The 10,327-nt window shown below is 45.4% G+C and overlaps 1 long non-coding RNA gene across 1 annotated transcript; it reads left to right on the top strand.

Moving 5' to 3' along the window:
- Positions 1 to 2,582: 2,582 nt before the first annotated feature.
- Positions 2,583 to 8,935, top strand: LOC149347586 (uncharacterized). The gene is made up of 4 exons (XR_016292154.1): positions 2,583 to 2,713; positions 3,408 to 3,618; positions 7,487 to 7,661; positions 8,828 to 8,935. It is a non-coding gene; the product is annotated as an uncharacterized LOC149347586 (long non-coding RNA).
- Positions 8,936 to 10,327: the final 1,392 nt, after the last annotated feature.

The following is a 10,327-nucleotide window of genomic DNA, read 5'->3' as shown; positions in this document are numbered from 1 at the left end:
CTGACCCGAAAGACGTGGGTTCCATCCCGGCCGCTGCGGTCGTATTTCTTTGGAGGAGAAAAAGTGGACGTTAAAAAACCCCAGGTGGTCGAAAGTTTTGCAGCCCTTCACTGCGGTGTCCCTCATAGCCTGAGTCTCTTTGGGACATTAAACCCCGGAAATCAAATCAATTCAAATATTTCATCTCTGATGACATTTTTGCTGTTTCAAGAAGAGGCGTGACTGTTGATTGATGCGCAGAAAATGTTCGGCCGTGCCATAATGGCACCTATCGAAGAGGAGAGATTTCGTCGACTCTTGGCGTTGGTTCGAATCTTTCGCCGATGTCCAGCGCCCTTTGTCTGTTCAGGTCCGCCTCTCCTACTTTGACACCGTACAAGCTGATGAAACACGCCACAGTCTAAAGCACACGTTGTGAGTTAATGTTTGGACAGTGCAGATGGGTAGTTGACAGTGGAAAAAATCGGACAGTGGAAAAAACGATTGGTCAGAAAACAAACGGTATGCAAGGATGAACCTTGTTGATATGTAGTGAACGAAATTTATATGCGCAGAACTATTAGAAAACGGATTGTCGTCCGTACTTGTTTGCAAAGGACAGTAAATGTAGCACATGGCGGTAGAGAGCCGGGTGACCACATGTGGTCTGTACGTTCTCTTGAAAAAGTACGTTCTCTTCCTAGAAGCAAGGCAGTGCTAGGGAAATGGGAAGGAGCTCTTTTCCTCAGTGTGCGCTGATAATAAATGAGAGCTTAAAGGGCCTTATTATCGGCACTATAGCACTCTAAGCATGCTGAGAGCACTACACACTAGAACAGCAGTCATACCATTACTTGGCAATAATATAGAGTGAAGCGTTTTTTTTATATATATGGCACTGCACAAAGAGCCGTGTGCATCGAGAACTTCCAGGAGCCTACGAATTTAGAGTAGAGGATGACCTTCTATATATATGGCAATTAATCCACTATGCTAGCACTACCCCGTAAGTCGGAGCATAAGTTTAGAACTCCAGCGATGGGCGCTCTGTTCTAGAGAGCGAGGGATGATCTGCTTACATTGCAGCTTAACCTCCAAAAATGTTCAGCTATAAAAGGAACCTTCCAATTAAGGTTGCCACCACAGCAAGGCTGCATTAACTGGGTGGTACACTTGCAATAAACATTTACAGCATCGAATTTGATGTTATGCTAAGCATTAAAAAAAGCTGTTTAAAATCGAAATCATCTGGACAAGTAGCATCAGACTTCAGCACTTATTTTACAGAGTATCCGCAAAATTTCTTGCGTACATACTGGCTACCGCAATTTCAGTATCGTGGTCTGAAATGTATATGCGAGTTCGCTGCTATTTTTGCTGTGAAATAATTGGTCTAGGGAACTGAGCGCCGGACCGCTAAGCTTTAACCACTTTAACTCAATTCGTAGACTAGGTTGCTACTACTCTTTGGCTAGGAATGTGACGAGAGGGACAGGGACCTTCGAATATCAACAGTGATACATGGTACCTTGCTTCAAGGGCGCACCTTCATTCCTGCAAGGGCCCATTCATTCCTACACGCCAGAGTAATGACCCAAGGCAGCCTTTTAATGCCGCACAACACTGCGACAAGCTCGCCTTATCGTAGTCACACGCACGGGCTTGTCACTACAAGAGAAAGACGAGACGGCAGTCGACTATTGTGGGCCTGCTTGCGAGTACCTACTCTAAAGGATAGCTTTGTACGCTGCTCAGGTTGACAGTAGTCATCGTAAAACGTTGAGACTCCGTGTGACGACCGGCTACTGTTTTGATCCTTGACAGGTTCAGAAGGTTGCTGTCAGGCAGGGTTGTGAAATGATGTTAAACCTTAGGGTCACCACTGCGTCTGGACAGCCTTTTGTCGCATGCTTGTTTAGGAGTACGACGACACACGTGGCCATCATCGGAGTTATGTCACTTTAAAAAAACAGATGGCTTTGCAGATCTTCCCTACGAGAAAGTGTCGTACTATCATTGCTTGGTTTGGTTTCGTTTGTGGGGTTTAACGTCCCAAAGCGACTCAGGCTATGAGGGACGCCGTAGTGAAGGGCTCTGGAAATTTCGAAATTTCGTTCTTTAACGTACACTGACATCGCACAGTACACGGGCCTCTAGAATTTCGCCTCCATCGAAATACGACCACCGCGGAAGAGATCGAACTCACGTCTTTCAGGTCAGCAGCTGAGCAGAGCCAACGCGGCTTCTTGACTAGCATTGCGATAAACTGTAGCATACCATATATTCAATGCCAGTTGACTCAAACCACATAATGTTCCCTACAACGCATTGTCCGTCTAAACCATCAAAGAACATTCATTCTTTCCTTCCCCTGGAAAACATATCAACGTTTTCGAGTTACCTAACCTCCGGGGAAGACACCAGAAGATATGGTTCTCGGGCTTCAGAAGTGCCGCCTACATGCAGTGTGCACGTTCGCAAAACGCTCCATGCGTGTCATTATATCATACATCATGCACGATTGGGCTCGCTCCGGCATGAAGAGCTTTAATATTTGTGCTACTGGGACAAACAAAGTTTTGCTTTTATCTTTCTGTCCAGAACCACGCCAGCGGCGCCGGCATGGATGGAACAGCCACTGCAGCCTGCAACGAAAAGCATTGAGTGAATTCCTCACGTGGGTGTAAGGAAAGCCACGTCAGCAAGACTGAAGGCATACTTGCAGCAGGAATGGGTGAGCACGACTGACGCACAAGTTGGGGATGTGACTGGCCGACGCGTTTCCGAGTCATCAGTGGAAATAGACGAGCGCTGCACAAATCTTATTATGGCAGTGGGCCAAGGGCTTGAATATAACCCTCGGAAAACACAGTAAAGTTTTGATATCCTCCACAGGGTAATAAATCCTCAGCTGTATTTTGTTTTGTACTCGAAGGATGGTATTTTCATTGTTATTGTCCTTCCGCAAATATACTGTGCGATGTTAGTGCATGTTGAAGAACACAACGTGATCGAAATTTCCGGAGCCCTTCACTAAGGAGTCCCTCAGTCCGAGTCGCCTTGGGATGTTAAGCCCCCATAAACCATAAACCTAAATATTTCAATGGACCTTTTTTCACTTGAGCGGTATTCGGCAAGCATGCGAACTTTGTGTTTTGCGCAGCACGTGGAACCTGTTCGTGTCCAATGGTGACAAACAAGGACTCGTTTACGCCGTCTGAGAGTGATGTTATTTAAGGCTCCACATTCAAGTGCCATTTAGGCCTCTTTGACAAAGCCTGGATCACATCACGAATTGGTCAAAGGGAGCTTAGTTCTTCACAGGTGTTGGTATTCCACATCAGGTTGCATGGCATCGCATGTTTGTAACAACGACAAAAGGCAATACAGAGGCACTTTTAATATCAATACGTTTCTCTGCATATCAGGCACTGTTGCAGCATAGGCGAAGGACGCTGCTTTCTCGTTGTCATGGAAACGGAGGGCCCAAAAACCCAGGCATACCCCGCCACCTGTGATGGCCAAGACAGACGACAGCGCCAAATGAGCTTTGCAGCGTCGCTCAAGCCAACGGAGATCGAACAACATGTCCACGCAGAGTGACGAGTACACACCAGCCCTCATCAAGGAAAGCGAACGGTAAGCCTTCGCCTCCCTAGAACAGCGTAGCAGAGAGGTGTTCTCCTCCTTGCTTTGGCTGTAATTCGTACTTAAGGGAGGAACAAATTACAGGCATGCACTCAAGTCTGCTTAAGAGCAAAAATGTGGAAGTTTTTCCCTCTCTTTTTTTCCTCCTTCCATTTTTTGTGTTTCTCGTTTTTTTTATTTTCTTTGTTTTAATTGTATCGTTTTATTTTCTTTTTGCGGACACCACTCATGAGCCAGTTTAGCCAATGTATGGATTGTTGTGTGGCTAGTGTTGGAGTGGCTATGGACCTGTCTTGCCGGACGAACGCCACTCGTGGGCAAAGAAAGGCTTTCGCCTTAAAATGACGTTATCGCAGCACCATGGAACGACTGTTGCACCATTGCACCTACGTAAAGAGATGTCGAGGACTACTCTGTGAGGCCTGCTCCCTGGCGCATATTGTTATCAGTGGTAACCAGAGGGAAGGTTCCCGCGAAGGGAACAGCCATCCAGATGTGATGTAGACAATAGTTTTGAATTATGTGAGCAGTAGTGAAGAGACTCTGATCACGGCTCCTTCTGGTTTTGTTGTTTGGCATGAAGGAGCGCATTTATATGTAAGAAAATTCGATTGAAAATGCCGCATCACTGGTCTCAAAAGGTCGAAGAAGGCTGCGGCACCATCGTTTGCAAATGAATACTGATAGTAGCCTAGCTTCGGAGATCTGAGCTGCCAAAACCTCTCTCGAAACTTCCGTGTATGCTTGCGTAGCTAGGTGGTCATGGCCACACCGCATCATTGTGGTGAAAGCAGTGTTTTTATCTTTAGAGTGCTGCAATATATTACGTACCCAACAATACTGGACAAAAGCATTTTTGAGCGGGAAACCTTTTACGAACGCAATTTTTTCAGATAACGTAAGATTTAACTACAACAATCAATATATTCAGAGATAACCCGGTGGCAGTTTGAATTTTTTTCTGTTAACGTTTTTGCTATCCTCAAAAGCATTCACCAGTGGTTCTCTGAAGGAGCCTTAAATGTTTCATGCATGAATGGAAACATTTAAAAAAAAAATGTTGCTACATATCAGAAGAATAGATTGTTACCTTTCAATATTTCTGTAAAAGTATCTAACAAATTTCCAGTTTTGAAAATGTTTGCCTGAAATTGCTAGACGTGTTAGTGTTCATTTGATGAAAAAATGAGCTCTATTGACCTTTCCATCGACACTTCGCTTCCGCACTAAGCTCACATGCATATCATCTGCAGATACTCATCTAATTGGATAACACTGAATCTACCCGATTTTCTATCAGCGCAGTTTGTCGTATAATCACAGACAACGGTCGAGCATAACTCTGGCCACAACAACTGAGTTCCTGTTGTGGCAAGGAACTTAACTGTGAGAGGATGGTCCCGCTGCCGCGCCAGCAATAATCACTGATCCCGAGTGGCAGGCGGTTCTCGGTTTCCAAGACTGCGGAAAACAAAGATAAATCGCTTCTTTTGTCGGCTGCGCGAGCACATGCGATAATCAAAAAGTGTGGCATGCTGCCAGAAGGGCTGCTATAATATATATATATATATATATATATATATATATATATATTATATTATATTATATATTATATATTATATATATATATATATTATATTATATATTATATTATATATTATATTATATTATATATTATATTATATATTATATATATATTATAGCAGCCCTTCTGGCAGCATGCCACACTTTTTGATTATCGCATGTGCTCGCGCAGCCGACAAAAGAAGCGATTTATCTTTGTTTTCCGCAGTCTTGGAAACCGAGAACCGCCTGCCACTCGGGATCAGCCCCTCATTCCCCTTCCCCTATATATATATATATATATATATATATATATATATATATATATATATATATATATATATATATATATATATATATATATATATATATATATATATATATATAGGGGAAGGGGAATGAGGGGCTCGTTATAAATATGAGAGAAGCCAACAACCACAGAAACCAAGGAGCACAGGGGATTTTTTTTATTTTTTATGGTGTTGATCAAGTAAGAATTATGTTGTCGCTTAAAGCTAATTGATCAGAAAAGCAGAAGAAAAAACGACCACATGCCGCCGGTGGGATCCGAACCCACGACCTCCGAATTACGCGTCCGGTGCTCTACCTCTGAGCTACGGCGACGGCTGTCGAACCTTCTGCTTTCGGGGGTATTTATGTTTACAAATAACCTCACCTTGAGAGTGTTCATCAGCGCCACCCACGTTCGTAAGCGGCGGACGTGGAACGTCCTGAGTTACCGCTGGTGTGACGTAGAACGCCATCGAACGGCGAGGGTAGAAGCTGTGTGAGAACCCTCTTATGCTTCCTATGGCATCAAGGCTGCCAGAACCGAGGCCCTCGCTAAGCAATTGAGCAAACAAGGGAAGAGAATTACTGCGTAATTTCCTTTCCTCAAAAAGCGTCGCGTTCAAAGGACGAAGCATCACGCCGAACGGGTGGTGGCGTTCCGCGGACTGCCTGGCAGCGCTACAACACGCTGTCGCGTTCCACTCCTAAAGGCGAAGCTTAAGCGTCATTAATTAGCAGTTTTAGTATTTAGTCATTGATCAGTCATTACACATTAATCAGTAATTTGTCATTACTTTATCATGAATTATGTGTGACGTAATCCAGTGGTAACCTCACCAGTGTCACATACGCAAAGTGGTGCTGAAAACGCTTTCGCCTCTACGCACTTCGGACAGTTTCGAACGCGCTGCATATACATTCTTGTCAGGCCTGGGTCTCGTCGTGTCCGCGTGCGCTTCGTATTATGCCCGTAAACATTTCATGCTTACTCTACTCTGGGTTACGGGAGAGGCAGAGATTTTTGCTCTTACCCTTACTTGCACCGCCATAAGAAGAGTACCTAAACTTCTTGCACTGCCGTAGGAAGAGTAACTTTAAGGCAGTTAAGTGTAAGGTGGTCGGAATTTCCGGAGCCCTTCACTACGGCATCCCTCATCGCCTGAGTCGCTTTCGCGACACGCATAGACCATTTCTGATTTGTGCGAACTCATCTCTTCGCGCAGTTCTCTTCAACGAGGCTTGTGCTTCATGTTCTAGCAAACTGTTCAGCTGGTTGGTTCGGACTTTATATTTGGAACTGAAAAACTCCACACACCTAGCGCAGCCTGCCTAGCTGATGTATCCGTAAGGCAGCATCAGGACTCTCATTTCTTGTGCACTTGCTGAATCGGGTAAAAAGGAAAATGAAAAGTCAAATTTCGCTTGTCGCCCAGCACAGGAACTCCCATTATTACTGCCAATCTGAGAGCTTGAAAAATGGTCGCCGGATTTCGATTTTTCTGACCCCAGATTTTTTTAACAGACATCAGATGAATAAGGCGAAACGTCACCGAGCAGCCTTTAAATGGGTCGATTGGTAATTTTAACTACCAGAATAGGCACCATCCTTACTGTTGCGAGGGGTATGTCATGATTATGCGTAATTAGGTTGGTGTAGTCAACGTCATTTTTAAGCGACAGTGCATACACCACGTTCGGTCTAGAAGCTTTCGACGTCATAGTTGTCGGCAAAACCTTTCTTTCAATGAATTAACATAGATCGCATCGAACAGTTAATACCGCCATAAAAAACCAATGGCAAACGCTTTTGACGATAGCAAAAACCTTAATAGAAAAAAAGAAGTGCAAGACTGCTGTCGTGTGATCTTTCGATATATTGGTTGATGTAATAATATCCTACATTATATGAAAAAAAAATTGTGTTTATCAAAGGTTTTCAGCTCAAACATGCTTTTATTCACAATTTCTGGGTATGAACTTTACATGATTTGTGGTCCTCTCGCAGGATATGAGGGACAAACGTCGCTTCTTCGTTGTCATGGAGACAGCTGACTAAGGACCAGCCGACCAACGCCCGGCCGACTTGCGACTGCGATGGGCTCCCATGGAGTCTTCTTTCAACAGTTGGCGAGCCGCTTGTCCTTGCGAGAAATTCCACGGAGCCAACAATGGAGCCCATGGTGAGCATCTGTATCTCTCTTGAAAGGCCACTCAGGACAGCTCCGTCCAAATTTTCTTGCTAGTAAAATTAATTTATTTCCCCTTATGGAGGTTATTTTCGCAGCGAAAGACGTGTTCATTGCTCGTAACAGTACAAAATAAAATTGAAAATTGTTCCCGCCATTCCACTGAAACCCTGCTTGCATCATGCTTGCGTCACATTGAAGATGATGTGGGTAAGCCTTAGATCAGAATAACAAAGGTTCCTGGCACATCCGCAGGCTGTTTCGGCGAACTCTCTAGTTCATCTTTTAGGAACACAATAGACGCCCGATGCTTTATTTCCCACGGAGGCATGCCGCATTCATTGTACTCAGCTGCGTATGCATCATATCGAGGACAGCACGCATGGACTCTCCACATCCTCTCACTCCGGAATTAGGATTCCAGTAATTAAAATGGCTGCAAGAGTCCATGCAGCGCACCGGTAATGGGCCCAGTATTTTAAATGGATGGTTTCATTCTTGTCATTTGTTGGACAAGCCTTTGCCATTATGTTCCCAATATTGGGTCAATTACCTGCGCTGACTGAGTAAGCTTCGGCTATCTTGGCCTTGGTGTGCTTGGGACTCACGGGAAATAAAACGACGCTGCTCAAAAAAAAATTATACACCAGTTTTTGATGCAGTCATTGGACTGGCACTATGAATTGGTGGTAATTACTGCAAAGGTCATCAGTCCATAGCGCCATGTATGACGTCCTTGGAAGAAATATGGGCTGTTTCCTGACAAAACTGCTTCGACTGCTGGCTGCAACACGTTCGATCAAAGATGGCTCAGTGGTTACGGCACTTGGCTGCTGACCCGAAAGACACGGGTTCGATCCCGGCCGCGGCGGCCGAATTTCGATTGAGGCGAAATAATAGAGGCGCGTGTACTGTGCGATGTCAGCGCATGCTAAAGAACCCCAGGTGGTAGAAATTTCCGGAGCCCTTCACTACGGCGTCTCTCATAGCATGAGTTGCTTTGGGACGTTAAACCCCAATAAACCAAACCAAACCAAATCGTTGTTTCCTTCCCTTCCGTCATGAGAATAAGTCTTGTTTTTTTTCCTTTGCGTACCATATCTCGTTAAGATTTCTCCCTGTGTCATCGTTTACAATATTGCTCACTTGTGCCTGCGCAGACAACAAGGTGACAGCAGACAAATGACGGGGCCGTCTTCGATGCTGCATCGCGGGGGGACATCGTGCCCAACCCATCAACCCCTGCAGCACTCTTCGCACTACAAAATACTGGTATGGAATATTTAGCTACAGTTTGGCTGGATGCCAAAAGAACACTTTTGTGCCTCACAAAGGGGGAATATGATACCCTTTCCATAGAGCTAACCTTCAAACACAGCTTTTTATTTCACCCGATAGCGTTAAAGGCCATATTACACAGAAAATCCGGTGTCCGCGTTGTCAGCGTAGTGCGTGATAAATACAGGGTGGCGTAGAGTGACCCAGGCAGCCAGTCTCGGAGAAGCAACGTAAGTGGGCGACCTCGATGGGCAACATAGCAACCTAGATAGGTCAGGTGACCTTGTGGGGCCATCACAACCTATGCAGCGGGTTTTAGGCAAACCGCAGGTGGAAGTTTATAGTTAAAGACACGAAGTTGTTAGGGAAGACCAACTTGGGTAGAACGAGACCCAACGGGGGAGCACGGTACCATCGCACAGGACTGGCGCATTCTTTAACCACTTGCACAATGTGCACAGTGCGGTGTGAGAACTTGTAGGGAGATATGATTTTTAAGTTGAGAATGAACAATTCTGCGCGGGTCAGAAATTCAAAAGTGGTAGAGAGAATCATCGCCTTTCAGAATTTTTTGGAGCTAGGTCCTGTTCTTTATTACAGACAGTAGGGCCAGCTCTCCCTCCAGTTACGTTCATTGCAGTTGGCGACGGAGTTACAACCAACCACCTACAACCAAGCCCCTGCTTTTTGGTTGCAGTTGTAGGCAGTGCAGAAAGCACGCTTGCTTTGACAGCGTTCCGCGCCTGATGTACGAAACGGGAGTACATGAAGTATTCACATGACGACACGGGGGCCAGTTTAGACATGCGCCGTAGCCATACACTGTGCTGTATGGACGCCAAAAAGGTGACCACTGTGGCTTGAGTGCACACCTCCTATAGGCTACTCCTCACCTCGTATTGGCTGCGTCAGCGCGTGGGTAGGTGCTCGCACGCTGACTCCCATGTGAGCGCCCGTGTTTCCACTTACTTCAGCCAGGTCCGAGCTACGTGCTGGAATCACGAGCTATGTCCATGAGCCCGCCTTGTTAAACCGGCCCGCGTGGCTACGCATGATCGCTAGAGAGTGGCCTTCCATAAGCAGCTTTCGCTGTAATAGTCAATCGATTATGTCTGTAAACAAAATGTAGTCTGCCAGACAGCTTGCGAGATCAACGATGCGTGGCGGAGGGGATCAAAACTGCATTGTTGTGCCATCTGCCATTAAAGAGCATGGTGTCGAAGCTATCATGCCTCTTTAGTACTGTGTTGGGCGCGTACAAGCATGTTTCTTATATGCGCAACATGCATAGCCGTAACCCGTTACATCGCATAGAAAGTGCATGAAGTCACGCATTAAGGTCATCAAGCACTAGATATCTTGAAGGAAAGCTCGGCACCTCA

This window comes from Amblyomma mixtum, chromosome 4 (genome assembly GCF_055824585.1).
Source record: "Amblyomma mixtum isolate Tamu chromosome 4, ASM5582458v1, whole genome shotgun sequence".
Taxonomy (NCBI): domain Eukaryota; kingdom Metazoa; phylum Arthropoda; class Arachnida; order Ixodida; family Ixodidae; genus Amblyomma; species Amblyomma mixtum.
Note: the sequence above shows the minus strand (reverse complement) of the source record. Positions and strands in the feature narration are given on the sequence as shown.